Here is a 17,407-nt window from a genome sequence, read left to right as displayed (position 1 = left end):
TCCCCCCACAGGGGAGGCTCTCACCCCATTTCCCCCACTGTCCCCACTGTCCTCACTGTCCTCACTCACTGTCCTCACGCTAATAACATTAAATAATAGCATTAGCCAGCTTATTAAATAAACGTGTAAGCATTAAGCCAGCACATTAGTAAATAGCGTGCACTTGTTAGTAAATAGCGATAGTAAGCGTGTAAGCGTGTAAAGCGTGTAAGCCAAAGCGTTTTGTAAATAAGCGTGTAAACTAAGCGTTGTAAACGTGTAAATAACAATGATCTACCTTTTACCGCATCGTTGCCATGTAGCATACCATCGTCAACATCTTATGCATGCTCAGCGCTGGCAGAAACCGCTGGCAGTGGTGCTGTGCCCGCCGCCATGCTCACTGCTACTATCAGCATTTTATCTCTGTTTTTCTTCTTTTCTTTATCATGCGCCGCGCGTGTCGGCGTGTGGTATTCGTTCCTCGCATTATAAGCATACGTGCGTAAGCATTGTAAGCAGCGTGTAAAGCGTGTCGCGTGTAAACAAACGTGTAAGCGGTAATGAAACTAGCGTGTAAGCATTGAAGGTGGCCAAGCCAAGCGTGTAAGCATTACTCAGTTATTAAACCTTCCACTAAACATTCTGATAGATATAATTATCATTTACTGACGATCGGTGACCATTACCGCGCTTTGCGTACGCGATAGCGGCGGTTGTATGGGCGTCGTTAGATGGTGGCAAGGTGCGGATGGTAAAGGCAGTGCTGGGCTCTTTCTCCGTCACCTAGCAGCAGGGAACTGAACACTAGACAGTGTTCTGGCTGGGAGAAATATGCACCTTAATCAAACAGTAAATAATGCTTAGGAAGGAAACACATTCTTCTCAGGCACACAAGTGAGTGGAAAGGCAGTTGCTGCTGTTGAATTTTTACATTTTCCTTTCTACAAGGGATGGGATTTATCAGTGTGGCCTGTTGCTATTGACTCTCCCCATTTTCACCTGCAGCAATGATTTAGGTGTATTATCTGTGTTTCCTTGTCCTTCTTAGGTAATTTCGGTTCAGCAGTTACTCATGGCCACAGTTAACAGTTGCCCTTCAGATGCCTGCAGACATCAGTATGGGTCATGGAAGCAGTTCCTTAGTAATGGCGGTAGTATAGCTGCCCTTCAGATGCCTGTAGGTGTCAGTATGGGTCACGGAAGCAGTTACTAATGGCAACAGGATAGCTGCCCTTCAGATGTCTATAGATCGTGGAAGCCGTTACTAATGGCGACAGTATCCTCAGATGCCTGCAGATACCAGTTTGCTCATGCAAGCAGCTACTGCCACAGTCACTTCCTGTTCTCCGTGTGCACAACCCATGTCATGTCAAGCTTCTGTCGGACTCTGCTTTTGATTCGGAAAGCATGTGCAGATTCAAAAGGTGCTGGGAACAGTAAAAGTTTTTTTTTTCTTCCTCCAACTAAAGAAACATTTGCTTGGAACTTAGAGCATATTTGTCTCTAAATTTATCATTAACTAGTTTCCATGATGATCTAGTGAAACCTTTAGAAAAAGGTTACAGTGAAGCAATGCTATCAAAGAAATTGTCCTAGCCAAATCTGGGACCTAGAATCAGGAGACTGAGCCCAGGAAGAGAACAGAGGATTCAAGAGGGTGTTCCTTGTTAAGGACATTTCTTTTACAGCTTTCATGTGGTGACACTAGAGGGCACTGTGTACAGTTAAGCCTAGTAATGGAGTAGGACATCGATATTTATTCCTCCAATTTTGCTTTAAAATGCTCATGTGTCAGTCTTTAACGCTTCGTTTCACTACACAAAGGAAAAAAAACAGTGTTAGAGTTATATGGTAGTGGAACAAAAACTATCTTAGGATGAAGAATTTTGATAATTTCATCAATTTTTTAAAAATTTAATGTCCAAAGTCAATATAAGTGTGCACACACACGCATGTACGCACGCATGCCCTTTGTGCGGTGGCCCTTGTCTGTAATCCCACAACTCAGGAGGCTTAAGCAGCAGAATTGTAATGCAAGACCAATTCAAGGCAATGCAGGAAGGAAGGGCCATATCTCTGAGAAAATAAAAACAAAAGTGGTAGTTCTTTTCCTCCGTAATTACTTATCCTGAAGTTTCCCTCTGGAACTTATGTTTGTATTTCTGCTCTCTCTCACCCTTTCCTCTCATTTTCAGACAAGGTCTTATGGAGCCAGACTGTCTCAAATTCTCTACAACTGAGGATGGCCTTGAACAGGGGATTCTCCTGAGTGTCACCTTGTCCCATTGCCTCCCCCCTCCTCCTCTTGCTCCTCCTCCTTTCTGGGATGGGTGTGTGGTCTAAGGGCTTCATTAGGGATGCTTACAGAGTCACAACTGTGAGGTTATTTACAGGAGCATGGCCACCTTACCGGCAAGTACACTATGGGAGAAAACGCCTTCCTTTGCCTCAGCAACTTTCAGCTTCCAGTAGCTCTCCAGAGAGGTCTGGAACCTCAGGAGCCCTGCACTCAGGCTGTTGTCTGTTCTTACTCAGGGAAGGGTGGGACCTTCTCATCCTCTTCTCCATTCATGATCGGATGTCATTCAAAAACTTACTACATTTATTTTTTGGGAATGTGTATGTTTGGGTGCGTGTGTGCACGCGCGCACGTGTGTGTGTGTATGTTTGGGTGCATGCATGCTGTGTGTGTGCATTTGCACAAATACACGTGTATGTGCATGTATGTATTATACCATGATGCATATGTGGAAGTCAGAGGACAAGATGCAGGAATTGGCTCTCTCCTCCCACCATGCTGGTTTGGGGGATCAGAGTCAGGTTCCTGGAACTGGAGTTACAGACAGGCGTGAGCTGTTGTGTGGGTGCTGGGGATTGAATCCTGGTCCTTTGGATGAGCAGCCAGTGCTCTAACTACTGACCACCTCTCCAGCCCCTGAGCACCTAGTTTTATCAAATTAAAAAAAACATTATTATTGTGTGCAATGCGTACATAAGGGTGCATATGTGACATGGAGCATGGGAGGAGGCCGGAGGACACCTTTGCAGAGTTGGTTTTCCCCTTCCACCTTTACGTCAGTCCTGGGGATCGAACTCATGCCGTCAGCCTATGCCGCAAGTACCTCACCTGCTGAACCGTCTCACTGGCCTGTTAGTTTCATATTTAATAAATTTCCCCAGACGCATATATTTCTCTACCCCAAATCTAATATGGTTACATTATATTACATCAGAAATCGATTGCAATATAATGTTGTAATTTAACTTTTCCTCATGGCACATTTCACAGGAGACTCAGAGCGCGCAGAATGAACAGTATCTCCTGTTCTTTACCCTCTGCAGCAGCCGTCAGCTTCCTGTTTGGCTTCGATTGCTCCCAAGTCATCTTTTTTATATTACTGTAAATAGATCCCAGATCATCATCACCAGCATTGTTTACAATACCGTCACCATGGAAACCTTGCTTAGAGCCAATGACTCCATTTCTTTTTTCTCTTTTCCTTTTTTTTTTTTTTTGGAGGGGGTACATTTTATTTACCTTGAACTAAATCTTGAAAGTTTGTGAAATTTTTATTAATTACTTATGGTTAGTGTTGTGTTTCATTAGACAGATCCAACACATATAAAATTATCTGTAAATAAGTTTTAAATGTATAAAATTGAAGTGAACTGTCTCCTATTACAATGACCTGTTAATCTGATTTTCTCATAGGGGACATTTGTTCTTTTTTTTTTAAATATTGCTGAATATTCTGGAATATCCTCATTTTGGAATTTCAGATAGCGTGAGGGTTTTTTTATCCCCATTTTTGCTGCTTTATGGTGGAGACCCTCTTATTGTTTAGCTACTGAGTTTTGTTCCCCCTGAGTATCGCCCGTTTTCTAGTCATTTCCTAGGAAGGGTGTTGTGGTGGTTTGAAGAGGTATGGCCCCCATAGACTGATGTGCTTGAATGCTTGGCTCATAGGGAGTGGCACTATTAGGAGCTGTGGCCTTGTTGGAGTGGATATGGCCTTGTTGGAAGTAGTGTGTTACTGTGGGAGTAGGCTTTGAGGTCTCATATATGCTCAAGTCATGAGCAGTATGACAGTGTCTCTCTGCTGCCTGCAGATCAAGATGTAGAACTCTCAGCCCCTTCTCCAGCACCATGTCTGCCTACAAACCATTATGTTTTCTACCATGGTGATAATGGACTAAACCTCTGACACTGTAAGCCAGTCCCAGTTAAATGCTTTTCTTTATAAGAGGTCATGGTGTCTCTTCACAGCACCAGAAACCCTAGGTAGGATGGGTGTGAAGGGCGTGCGGACTTGAGGCTGGACATCATTTTCCTGGGAACTGAAGGCTTTGCTCCTGTCCTTTAGGTATGGCTGCAGTTCCACTTGTAACCAATAAGTCACACAGGGCAATTTCCTTACAGTTCATCAGGTTGTTGATCCCCAGTGACTTACTACCCCATGTTGTATCTTTGAAGAAAAGGTACCATACATTCTAACTACAAATGTTGCTCTTTAGAATTGGCTTGGCTCTTAGATCAATCCTCTGTAGATCTGGATTTTTTTCTTTTTTTTTCCATTTTGTGTTACATTTTTTAAGAAAAGAACTTGCTTCACATGTCAATCCTGGCTCCCTCTTCCTCTCCTCCTTCCATGCCCCCCACGATCCCCCCCAGCCTCCCACCCTATCCCCACTTCCTTCCATATAGGGGATATCTAGAGTCTGTCATTTAGTTCAGGGCAGGGTCCAGGCCCTCCCCCAAGAGTCCAGGCTGAGAGAGCATCCCTCTTTGTGTTTTGGACACACGAAGTCTATTTGTATGCCAGGGATAAATACTGATCCACTGTCCAGGGCCCCATAGGTTGCCCAGGCCTCCTCACTGACTCTCACATTTGGGGGTCTGGATCAGTCCCATGCCGGCCTCCCAGCTGTTGGTCTGGGGTTCAAGAGCTCCCCCTTGTTCAGGTCAGCTGTTTCTGCTGGTTTTGCCAGCCCATTCTTTGCCCATTTGCTAATCGCTCCTCTCTCTCTGTCACTGGGTTCCAGGGGTTCAGTTCAGTGTTTAGCTGTGGGTGTTTGCCTCTGCTTCCATCAGTGACTGTATGAAGGTTCTAGGATGGAATATAAGGTAGTCATCAAGTTCATTATCAGGAATGGGCATTTAAGGTAGTGTCCCACTATTACTTAGTTTGCCAGTTGGTGTCATCCTTGTAGATCGCTAGAGGTCTCACTGGTGCCAGATCTCTCTTCAAACCTATAATGACTCCCTCTATTATGGTATTTCTCATCCTGTTCTCCCCCTATTTTTCCCCCAACTCAACCTTCTTGCTCTTCCATGACTTACTCTCTCCTCCTCTTCTCCCTCTCTCTTCTTCCCAGTTCCCACTCCCCCCCCCAACATGCTCCCAACCTGTTCAGGAGATCTTGCCTCATTCCTTTTCTCTGGGGTACCATGCATATTTTTCTTAGGTTATTTCCTGTTTCCCAGACTCTCTGTCAGTGAAATTTCAGACTGGCACTCCCCTGATCCATGTCTAAAATCCATATATCAGTGAGTATATACCATGTTTGTCTTTTTGTGACTGGGTTACCTCACTCAGGATGGTTTCTTCTAGTGCCATCCATTTGCCTGCAAATTTCAAGATTCCATTTTTTTTTCCACTGAATATACCACATCTTCTCTATCCACTCTTCAGTTGAGAGGCATCTAGGTTGCTTCCAGGTTCTGGCTATTACAAATAATGTTGCTGTGAACATAGTGGAACAGACATCCTTGTTGTATGAATTTGCATCTTTTGGATATATGTCTAAGAGTGGAATTGCTGGGTCTTGTGGTAGATTGATTCCCATTTTCCTGAGGAATCTCCATACTGATTTCCAAAGTGGCTGTACAAGTTGGCACTCCCACCAGCAGTGGAGGAGTGTTCCCCTTTCTGTACATCCTCTCCAGCATAAATTGTCATTGGTGTTTTTGATTTTAGCCATTCTGACAGGGGTGAGATGGTATCTCAGAGTTGTTTTGATTTGCATTTCCCTGATGGCTAAGGATGTTGAGCACTTTCTCAAGTGTTTCTCAGCCATTTTAGACTCCACTATTGAGAATTCTCTATTTAGTTCTATGCCCCACTTTTTAATTGGATCCTTTGGTGTTTTGGAGACTTGCTTCTTGAGTTCTTTGTAAGTTTTGGAGATCAGTCCTCTGTCAGATATGGGCTTAGTGAATATCTTTTCCCATTCTGTGGGCTGCCTTTTTGTCTTGTTGACTGTGTCCTTTGCCTTATAGAAGCTTCTTAGTTTCAGGAGGTCCCATTTGTTAATTGTCAATGTCAGTGTCTGTGCTTCTGGAGTTATGTTCAGGAAGCAGTCTCCTGTACCAATTCATTGAAGAGTATCTCCCACTTTATCTTCTAAGAGTTTCAGTATAGCTGGATTTATGTTGAGGTCTTTAATCCATTTGGACTTAAGTTTTGTGCATGGAGATAGACATGGATCTATTTGCAGTCTTCTTCATGCCAATATCCAGTTATGCCAGCACCATTTGTTGAAAATGCTTTCTTTTTTCCATTGTATAATTTTAGCTTCTTTGTCAAAAATCAAGTATTCATAGGTATGTGGTTTAAAATCAGGGTTTTCAATTTGATTTCATTGGTCTACCTGTCTATTTTTGTGTCAATACCAAGCTGTTTTCAGGACTATGGTCTGTAATAGAGCTTGAAGTCAGGGATGGTGATGCCTCCTGAAGTTCCTTTATTGTACAGGGTTGTTTTGGCTACCCTGGTCTTATGTTTTTCCACATAAAGTTGATTACTGTTCTTTCAAGGTCTATGAAGAATTGTGCCGGTAATTTGATAGGGATTGCATTGAATCTGTAGATTGCTTTTGGCAAGGTTGCCATTTTTATTATGTTGATCCTACCAATCCAAGAGCATGGGAGATCTTTCCATTTTCTGGTGTCTTCATTGATTTCTTTCTTTAAGGATTCAAAGTTCTTTATATACAGCTCTTTCACTTCTTTGGTTAATGTTATCCCCAGATATTTGATGCTGTTTATGGCTATTGTAAAGGGTGATATTTCTCTGATTTCTTTCTCAGCCAATTTATCATCTGTATATAATAAGGCTACTGATTTTTTTGGGTTAACCTTGTATCCTGCCACTTTGCTAAAGGTGTTTATCAGCTGTAGGAGTTCCCTTGCAGAGTTTTTCAGGTCACTTATGTAAACTATCATATCATCTGCAAATAGTGAAACCTTGACTTCTTCTTTTCCAATTTGTATCCCCTTTATTTCCTTTTGTTGTCTTATTGCTGTAGCTAGAACTTCAAGTACAACATTGAAGAGATATGAAGAGAGTGGACAGCCTTGTCTTGTTCCTGATTTTAGAGGAATTGCATGGAAGTTTCTCTGCATTTAGTTTGATGTTAGCTGTTGGTTTACTGTATATTGCTTTTATTATGTTTAGGTATGCTCCTGTTATCCCTGATCTCTGTAGGACCTTTATCATGAAGGGGTGTTGGATTTTGTCAAAGGTGTTTTCAGCATCTAGTGAGATGATCATGTGGTTTTTTCCTTTGCAGTTTGTTTATATGGTGGATTACATTGATAGATTTTCTAATGTTGAACCATTCCTGCATCTCTGGGATGAAGCCTACTTGATCATGGTGGATGATTTTTCTGATGTGTTCTTGGATCCGATTTGCTAGTATTTTATTGAGTATTATTGTATCAATGTTCATGAGGGAAATTGGTCTGAAGTTCTCTTTCTTAGTTGTGTCTTTGTGTGGCTTATGTACCAAGGTAATTGTAGCCTCGTAAAAAGAGTTTGGCAGTGAACCTCCTGCTTCTATTGTGTGGAATACTTTGAGGAGTATTGCAACTTTGAATTTCTGATAGAATTCAGCACTGAAGCCATCTGGGCCTGGACTTTTTTTTTGGTTGGGAGACTTTTGATGACTGCTTGTATTTCATTAATGGTTATAGGTCTGTTTAGATTGTTTATCTGTTCTGGATTTAGTTTTGGCAAGTGATATCTATCCAGAAAATTGTACATTTCCTTTAAATTTTTGAATTTTGTGGAGTACAGGTTTTCAAAGTATGCCCTGATGATTCTCTGGATTTCCTCAGTGTCCGTTGTTATATCCCTCTTTTCATTTCTGATTTTGTTAATTAGCGTGCTCTCTTTCTCTGCCTTTTAGTTAGTTTGGATAAAGGTTTGTCTATCTTGTTGATTTTTCTCAAAGAACCAACTCTTTGTTTCATTGATTCTTTGCAATGTTTCCTGGTTTCTACTAGATTGATTTCAGCCCTTAATTTGATTATTTCCTGGCGTCTACTCCTCCTGGGTGAGTTTACTTCTTTTTGTTCTAGAACATTCATTTGTGTTATTAATTCTCTACTATGACTATTCTCCAGTTTCTTCATGTGGCCACTTAGTGCTATGAACTTTCCTCTCACACTGCTTTCAAAATGTCCCATAAGTTTGGGGATGTTGTGTCCTCATTCTCATTGAATTCTAGGAAGTCTTTAATTTCTTTTTTATTTCTTCATTGACCCAGTCATGGTGCAATTGTGCATTATTCAACTTCCATGAGTTTGTAGGGTTTCTGCAATTTGTGTTGTTGTTGAATTCTAATTTTAATGCATGGTGGTCTGATAAGGTGCATAGAGTTATTCCAATTTTTTTGTACCTGTTGAGGTTTGATATATTGCCAAGTATGTGGTCGATTTTTGAGAAGGTTCCATGTGGCACTGAGAGGAAGGTATATTCTTTTTTATTTGGGTGGAATGTTCTATAGATGTCTCCCAATCCCAGTTGGGTCATAACTTCTATCAGTTCCTTTGCTTCTTTGTTACGTTTCTGTCTGGTAGTCCTGTCTAGAGGTGAAAGTGGGGTGTTGAAGTCTCCCACTAAGTGTGTGGGGCTTTATATGTGATTTGAGTTTTAGTAATGTTTCTTTTATGAATGTGGGTGAATTTGTATTTGGGGCATAGATGTTCAAAATTGAAACTTCAGCTTGGTGGATTTCTCCTGTGATGAGTATGAACTGCCCTCCTTCATCTCTTTTGATTGATTTTATTTTAAAATGTAATTTGTTAGATATTAGGATTCCTACTGGCACTTGTTTCTTGGGTCCATTTGATTGGAAAATCTTGTATGTTACTTGGCCTTTTTCATTTGCTGCTCTTAATACTCTTTCTTTATTCTGTATGTTCTGCGTTTTTACTATTATGTGACAAGGGGATTTCCTTTTGTGGTCCACTCTATTTGGTGTTCTGTAGGCTTCTTGTACTTTCATTGACATGTCTTTCTTTAAGTTGGGAAAGTTTCTTCTGTGATTTTGTTGAATATGTTTTCTGCCCCTTTGAGGTGGATTTCTTCACCTTCTACTATACCTATTATTCTTAGGTTTGGTCTTTTCACGGTGTCCCATATTTCCTGGATATTTTGTGTTAGGGATTTGTTGGACTTAAGGTTTTCTTTGTTCGGTGAATCTATTTCCCCTAGTGTATCTTCAACACCTGAGATTCTGTCCTCCATCTCTTGTATTCTGTTGGTTATGCTTGTATCTGTAGTACCTGACCATTTGTCCAGCTTTTCTATTTCCAGCATTCCTTCAGACTGTGTTTATTTTTTTATTGTCTCTATTTCAGCTTTTAACCCTTGTACTGTTTGAATTGTTTCTTGTAATTTTTGCTTTGTCTTTTCCTCTCTTTCTTGCATTTTTTTGAATTTTTTGGTTTGTCTTTTCTTTCATTTTTTGGATTATTTTTTTCCTCCATTTCTTGCAATTCTTGCATTTTTTGGATTTTTTCCTCCATTTCTTGTGCTTTTTTGGTTTGTTTTTTCTTCCATGTCTTTAAGAGATTTTCTCATATCTTCTTTGAGGGCCTCTATCATTTTCATGAAGTTGTTTTTAAGGTCTTTCTCATCTGCTTCTTCCACAATGGACTATTCAGCTCTTGTGTGTGTAGATTCTCTAGTTTCTGGGGGTATCATATGGTTTTTCAGTTGGTGGATGTGTTTTTGTATTGTCTTCTTCCCATCATTTCTTCCTGTGGGTGCAGAAGGAGTCTCTTCCTCCCCTGGTGGGTATGTGACCACGGTTCCTTTCCAGTGGGTAGGAGCAGGTCTAATATCCTGGTTGCTTTTCTCTTGCGTGGATGGAGGCTGTCCTAGTATAGGGACCTTAGCAAACTCTGGGTAGTCTGGACCCTTGCCTTGGTTGTCCCATGGGTGGAGAATGGGACTTGGAAGCTGGCAGTCTCTGGGAGGGCTGAATCCCATGAATCCCGTCGGACTGGGATCCGGATCCTCTGTGTGCAGTCCTCAGGGCTCCAATGTTTCTCTATACAAGGTCTTAAGATGGAAAAATAGAGATTTTATAATTGCTTGGAAAGGTTTACATACAGACTATGTCTGTGCAAATAACTGGGAAGGCATTGTCCTGTAATTCTACTTAGACTCAGAGCAACAGTAATGGAATAGCCTGAGCAGCTCCCTGGGCTGTGCCTCCATAGTGAGGCAAGCGAGTGACAGAGTTCTGACTCTTGCCTTCCTGTGTCTGTCTCTGTACTGCCAGAGTGAATGGAACAGAAGCAGGTGCAGCCTGTCTGAACGCCATCCCTGTCTATTCTAGAGGCTTTATATCAGCTCACAGTGGACTTAATTCTCAGTGTGTCCCTTTCATTTTCTTTGACCTTGTGTCTAATGTCTTTGAAGACATGTTGAGGCCTCATTCAAAAAAACCAACTTGGTAATGACTGATTTCAAAGGGGCTGAGTTTTGTGAATGTTGAAGATTTTACAGCACCATGCCTTTAGACAGAAGAAGGCATAAAAGTGTGTATTCAGTGAGCATGGGTTTTTAAATACAACAGCTTGTTTCCTAGTCTGTGTTTATGGGTTAGCTCTGACAAATGTCTCCTGTTACTGCACAGTGCCTGAGACTTGATTCTCAGTGTGCAGTCTGTGAATCCAAACTCAGGAGCCAGCAAATTCATGTGCATTGAGAGATATGAGTGCAGGATGCCTGAACAGCTGTCACATCTGTTTGAGTTGCAGGACTTTCTGCTGTCATCTGGTGATACTGGGCTTGCTGTATAGCTGGTCCTATGATGATGTTCTGGATTACACCTTCTTAGTCTATCATAACCTAGTGACACTCACTGTGCTTGGTGTATAGCTGGTGCTATGATGGTGTTCTAGATTACACCCTCCTAGTTTGCCATAACCTGGTGACACGCATTGGGTTTGGTGTGTAGCTGGTGCTATGATGATGTTCTAGATTACATCCTCTTAGTCTTTCATAACCTAGTGCTTGGTGTATAGCTGGTGCTATGATGGTGTTCTAGATTATACCCTCCTAGTTTGTCATACAACTTTTTTTAAAAATACAAAATAAATATTCAACCATCTAGAGTGCACGTTGAGATTATCTGTGCACAACCATGTCTGTCTTTTGTTATTATCTATAGATTTTCCTCGTTGAGACAGAGTCATTTAATAAATTGGAATCAACTCACCCTCTTTACCCTGTCTGTCAGAGAGCAGGGTCGTAAAATGTAAAAATATGATTCCGTAGTTCATTTTGGCCCCGGTCTAGCCATGCTGTAGATAAAACTGCCTCAGTGTTTCCTGCCTCCCGTTCCTTCTACCTCGTGTTATTCTATCTCAATTTTCTCACCTTGGATCAGTGCACGTGGTCCTTTTCTCATAACGTCATTCACCCGTTCTAATCCTCTAACTCCTTTCGTGCAGACACAATGATATCTCTATAGTACCATTATTTTCCCAAGCGCTAGCTGCGAGGTACTGGGGGAGGATTTATTTTCGCCATTTGGCATCTAAATAACCCAGGCCGTAACACCCCACGGCTGTCCAATGCACATTATTAGGCAGAGGGGACCAGAATGTGGTAGGAAACCTGAGCACAGTGGCTGTTAGGGGTGGCCATCAGGAACAGACTGCCGTCGTGAAGGATCCGGCTTGGGCAGACGGTACTGTGTTGGGCCCCTGAGTGCCAGTTCGACACTCAGGTTGCAGAGGATCCAATTGGCTCTGCTGTTTTACTGGGCCAGGATCTCCACTGTATACTAGACTTTGTTACATACCGCGAGATGGGAGAGGCCATCCAGCAACTTTCCATTTCCCAACCGGGAAATAATTCCAGGAAGATGTTTGGCTCAATTGGTGCAATGCAAAGAGCCGCCTCGTGGTCTAACAGAAACCAGCAAGACATTTTGGCACGTAGAAACGTTTGTGCTTGCACACACCCGCATGCTCCCAAGCCTTATCCCTTGCCAAATGTGTATCGAGTGAGAGACTTCTGGCTGTTGCGCTTGAGACATTTTCAGTGCAAGTTCACAGAAGGGTCCCTGTGGGTCATTTCAAGGGTTGAGCTGCCCTTTCTCTAATACCGTCACCACCGGCAGGCAGCACCACCCCGTCTGTGGTTTCTGCTGTCTATCTCTGGTTGCATAGCGACAAGGTGGATTCCATGGTTTCCTCGGATCAGGGCAAGCCTAGCACTCTAAAACTCAGATGTTCAAAGACTGCATCTGTACAAAGAAGGTCATCTGTCTAAATTCCCTGGTCCCCTGTTGGTACATTTGTCCTTCTATCTGGAATGTCTATGGCTGTTACTTGTGTCTAGCCAACGGGCAAACATTCTTTGAAGTAAGTCACTGAGGCACCGGCATCAGATCCCAGACCACCTCCTGGACCAGTGTTATTACTCATCGTTATTAAATGGTTGTTTAGACTTTATTTATTTTATGTGTATGATGTTCTGCCTGTATGTATGTATGTGTACCATGTGTGTGTGCCTGGTAACAGGGGAGGTCAGAAGAAGACATTTGGATCCCCCGGGGCTGCAGATACAGATGGTTGTGAGACACTACGTGGGTACTGGGAATGGAACCTGGTCCTCTGCGAGAACAATGTGCATTTTAAAGTGCTGAGCCATCTCTCCAGCCCCACTGCAAATATTTTTTTAAGCTGATCCATAAAAGCACAAAAAACTGAGTCAGATGTGATGGTTATAATCTCAGCACTTAGGAGATCCAGATGGGAGTATTATGAGTTCAAGGTCAGCCTTGTGAACATAGTGAGTGTTTCAAACACAGATACACACTCGTTGAACCTATAGACAGGATTCCAGGTTATGTTGCATCAGTACATATATACATTATGTATGCATACATGCCCATGTCTAGCTTGTTTAAATCTAATTACTTTAAGTCTGTTTAAACATACCTAGTGTTTCATTTATAACTTTTCCATGATTAACCATAAATATTAAAAATCTTCTCTAGCTCCTTAAAACACAAGAGAATTATTAATGATAGCCCCCTTCTGTGCAGTGGAATGCTAAGACATCCTGCTTCTCCTGGCACCCATCTATCAACTCTTCCCATTTCTCTCTACACCCACTTTAATCTCCCTAGCCTTCAATAGCCCCTGCAGTTTCTGCATATTCATGAGCTCTTTCTGGGCTTGGCTTATGTCACTTAGAAAAACGAGCTCTGATTCCAGTCGTGCTACAGACGACAAGGCTTCGTCCTCTGTAGTCATCAGCTTATGTACACTGGGGTTGTTTTCATTTCCTGGTTACTGAGAATAGTGCTACAATAGACATGGGCGAGTGGGTGTCGTGTCGATACACTGATTTTATTTTCACTGGATATGTACCCAGTGTTGGGATTGCTAGATCACATGGTAGCTCTGCTTTTATTTTTTATTTTAAACAACTTGGGTTTTTTTTTTTTTTGTTGCTTTGTTTTTTTAGTTTTTTTGAGACAGGGTTTCTCTGTGTAGCTTTGGAGGCTCTGTCCTGGAACTCACTCTGTAGACCAGGCTGGCCTTGAACTCACAGAGATCCGTCTGCCTCTGCCTCCCAAGTGCTGGGATTAAAGGCACGTGCCACCAATGCCCGGCAAACAATTTGTTTTTAATATAGGGTCTTGCTGTATAGCTCAGGTTGGCCTCCAACTCACTATCCCCTTCTTTCAGCCTCAACATGCAGGGATTACTGTTACAATACTCAGTTTTTTTAAGCTTTCTTATGAACATGTATTACACTTATGTTTATGGTTTGAAGCTATTTTCTTATAGCATTCCTTTCTCTACCCTTTCCATTACTGCGTGTCTCACACTTTCCATTTTAATCCATTCATTTTGCTGCAAATGTCATAATTCCATATTCATGTGGCTGTATGTATATACCATATGCTCTCACCTGCAGGTAAACACGTTGGATGATCCCTTATGTTTGCTGTTGTACATGGTACTCAGCAATGCATGAGCAGGTATTGCTTTGGTTGAAATTATTTAAAGGAGAAGTTTATGTTTTAAGCCTCCAGTTGGTGATCTTGGACAAATATATCCTGTACTCACTACCTTAGACAAGATACACAGAAAATGTCCAAATTCCAGAAAGTTCCCTCCTGGCCCTCTGTAAGGTCACCTTCCTTCCTGCTGCCTCCCCAGGAACCAGGCAAGCACTGGCCTGATTTCAGTCACTAGAGTCTCATTTTTGTCAGTTTGAAGAACACATAAATTGGATTGCACACTCTGTCCTCTTGCCTCTTGTGTTTGGCATCTTCTTGGACAACATGCTTTCAGTATTCCTCATTTTTCCAATCAAGGAACTAAATTCTGATCTTTAGCCCACATTGCCAACTTTTATGACCAAAAGGCATAGTTAACATGCTCTTCCTGCTCATGCTGATACTACTAGAAGGTTTTTGTTGTTGTTCTTATTTGTTTTGTTTTGTTTTAAATAGGAGTATGGATCTATCTCAACTTGACAGAAACAGGGAGGCCCTTCATTACAGGGTTTTCAGTGAGAAAATAGGCATTCTGGATAAATTGGGATTAACTGGCCACTGTAGTCTCCTTTAGGACATACTATAGGGACCACTAGTAGACAGGGATAGATGCTTGGAGAGGCTCTGTTTGGAAGCCAAATCCAGCTAGAGTATTTGCTGGAGGCACAGGCATCACCTGATTTCAACTAGTTAAGTTAAAAAAAAAACCTTCTTTTTGTAACCTAGTTTCTTCTTAAAAAGTATGTACATATTATTCTTTATTGCTTTTCTATCTTCCATCATGCTATAGTAAGAGCACCAACTTTACCAACATTTAGTTTTTAAATATACTGAAAAGTAGTACCCAGTCCAAAGCATGAAGGTTAATGCATTAAACTACAAGGTATTATTTCAAGGTAAGGTTCTTGGTTTGATAGGCTCCAGTTTGGTTATTTTAATGTCGGCTTAATTTTAAAAATGTAGCCAATTGTTAGCCTGAACTGTAGGGCATTTTTCTAGCACAGCTTCTCAGAGGGTGTGTGTTGATCACTGCCTCTGCAATAATTCACAGGGTGGGAATTAGCAGAATGCTTCACCTGCTGCTGTTCAAGTCTAATCTGTGCTTTCGCTCTCTGAGGTAGATGAAACCCCTGGCAGTTTACTGTACCAAATAGTTTTCCATATGAATTATGATCCGTGCTCCTCTTACAAGCGGGCAGGATGCCAGCGGCAGTATTTCTTCAGAGCAGAGGGGACCCTGTGGCAGCTTTAGGAATGTGCCTGAGCCTTTCCACACTTTACTAAATTTCTGAGGCTTTCTTATGCGTTTGTCTTTCTCTATAAATTTCTGGTTTTGAAAAATTAGACAAATAGTGCGTGAATATATCACTGTAGAAAAATTTGAACCATAAAGAAGTCTCCCAGGAAACAATGAAATTTCATCTTTTACAAGCCACATTCCAGTTGTATTAATAAAGGCTGTTATTCTAGAATTTTAATGTAGAATTCTTTGGCCTGTAGCGTTGTCTACTTTATTGAGCTGATTCACACATATGCTGTATATGTGTATATGTATACATACATATATATAAACACACACATATATTTAAATATTTTTCACACTTTGTTTTAAAGCTATGTTGATTCCTTAGTGTACATGTACTTAGTTTTATTTGCCGCTCCCCCTCCCATCGTCCCTCTTGCGCTTTTGACAAAATACTTAAGGTAAACAAAAGAAGGAAATACGTCACAGTTTCCCAGCATGGCCCTTGCTTCACTGTATTCCATCTGCAGTGACACAACACAGGACATTGGTGGGGAGCCTGTGATGGAGTAAATCTGCTGCTCTTATGACAGCCAGGAAGCAAAGAGGAGAGGAGGACGCCTTCCACCATCCTCCATGGGTATTTGCACTAATGTCCCAACTGCCTTTCACTAGGCCCCATATCTTGAAGGTTCCACCATTGCAGATCAGTGGCAGACCGATCACCAAGCCTTTAACGCACAAGTCTTTGTAGGGTACCTCAGATCCAACCTGTAACCGTTACCATGAACATATGTGCTTATATGTGTTCTTAGTTCCCTATCTGAATTGTTAGGTCAATAGGTCCATCAAAATGTTGATATATACTATTAAACTGATCTCTGAAAAGTATCAACTTTACATTCAAAATTTGAATATTTTTAACAGTTGAATAATTTGAAGCGAGACAAAACTGGATAGTGAAAAATTTCAAGCATCAAGAAGTCAGAACTTTTCCCTATTTCAAACACAATTTCATTTGTTGCTTACTTGTACATCTGTCTTGTATAAAGCCTCTCAGACACATTTAATATGTTTGGGTTGTTGATTTATTTGCTAGTTATCACTTCAGGATTTCACATGGGTTCAGAATGAAGCTTAGTATTTCTCCATGGCTGACCACTGAGGATAAACACTTGGACAAGTAGGGTCGGTTCATTATGGGATAACCAAGAAGTTACAGCCAACTAAAGGGTCTTTCATTTCAAAGCTCAAGTTAAGAGCAACATTTTTAGTCTCGTTTTCCATGCCTATAACTCATTAATTCTTTCTCAAATCACCGACTTTATAAATATTTTCTAAAAATAGCTGAGTACCGAAGAGTCGCTTATATTTTACTGTACAGTATTGTTTTAATGAGGTGGTATGATAACATACTCAACAACTATGTAATACTGTTATGAGAAATTAAAATAAAACCCAAGAAAATAAGGCAATAAAAATTTCATAAGACAAGTTATTTTTCTCACCAATTTGTTGCCCTAGTTTCTAATTTGATATCTATTTTTATGGTCACATGTACTTTTTGACATCATTGGGTGGAAATGCAGGCTGCAGACGCTAACAGCTAGCAGGGTGAACTGGTTCTGATATGATGAGACCCTTCACTTGACAGTTATATGGAGAGTTGTCCCATATTTCAGTATTTAGGCATTTTTAGAATTCCCACTGTATCCATGTTTGAGCTATGCCCTTTTAGTCCACAACTGGCTTCTTATTTCTTCTTCCTTCTTTTTTTTTTTTGCTTGTTTTTAAATTTTTTTATTTTTAAAACAATCATATTTTACATATCAATCCCAGTTCCCTCTCCTTCCTGTCTTC

The 17,407-nt window shown here is 41.2% G+C and overlaps 1 protein-coding gene across 1 annotated transcript in view; it reads left to right on the top strand.

The window, feature by feature from the left end:
* The window catches only part of Fut10 (fucosyltransferase 10), a 75,932-nt gene that overhangs the window by 21,371 nt on the left and 37,154 nt on the right, over positions 1-17,407 (top strand). The window lies entirely within an intron of this gene.

This window comes from Mesocricetus auratus, unplaced genomic scaffold (genome assembly GCF_017639785.1).
Source record: "Mesocricetus auratus isolate SY011 unplaced genomic scaffold, BCM_Maur_2.0 Super-Scaffold_100026, whole genome shotgun sequence".
NCBI lineage: Eukaryota > Metazoa > Chordata > Mammalia > Rodentia > Cricetidae > Mesocricetus > Mesocricetus auratus.
This window is presented reverse-complemented; position numbering and strand designations above follow the sequence as displayed.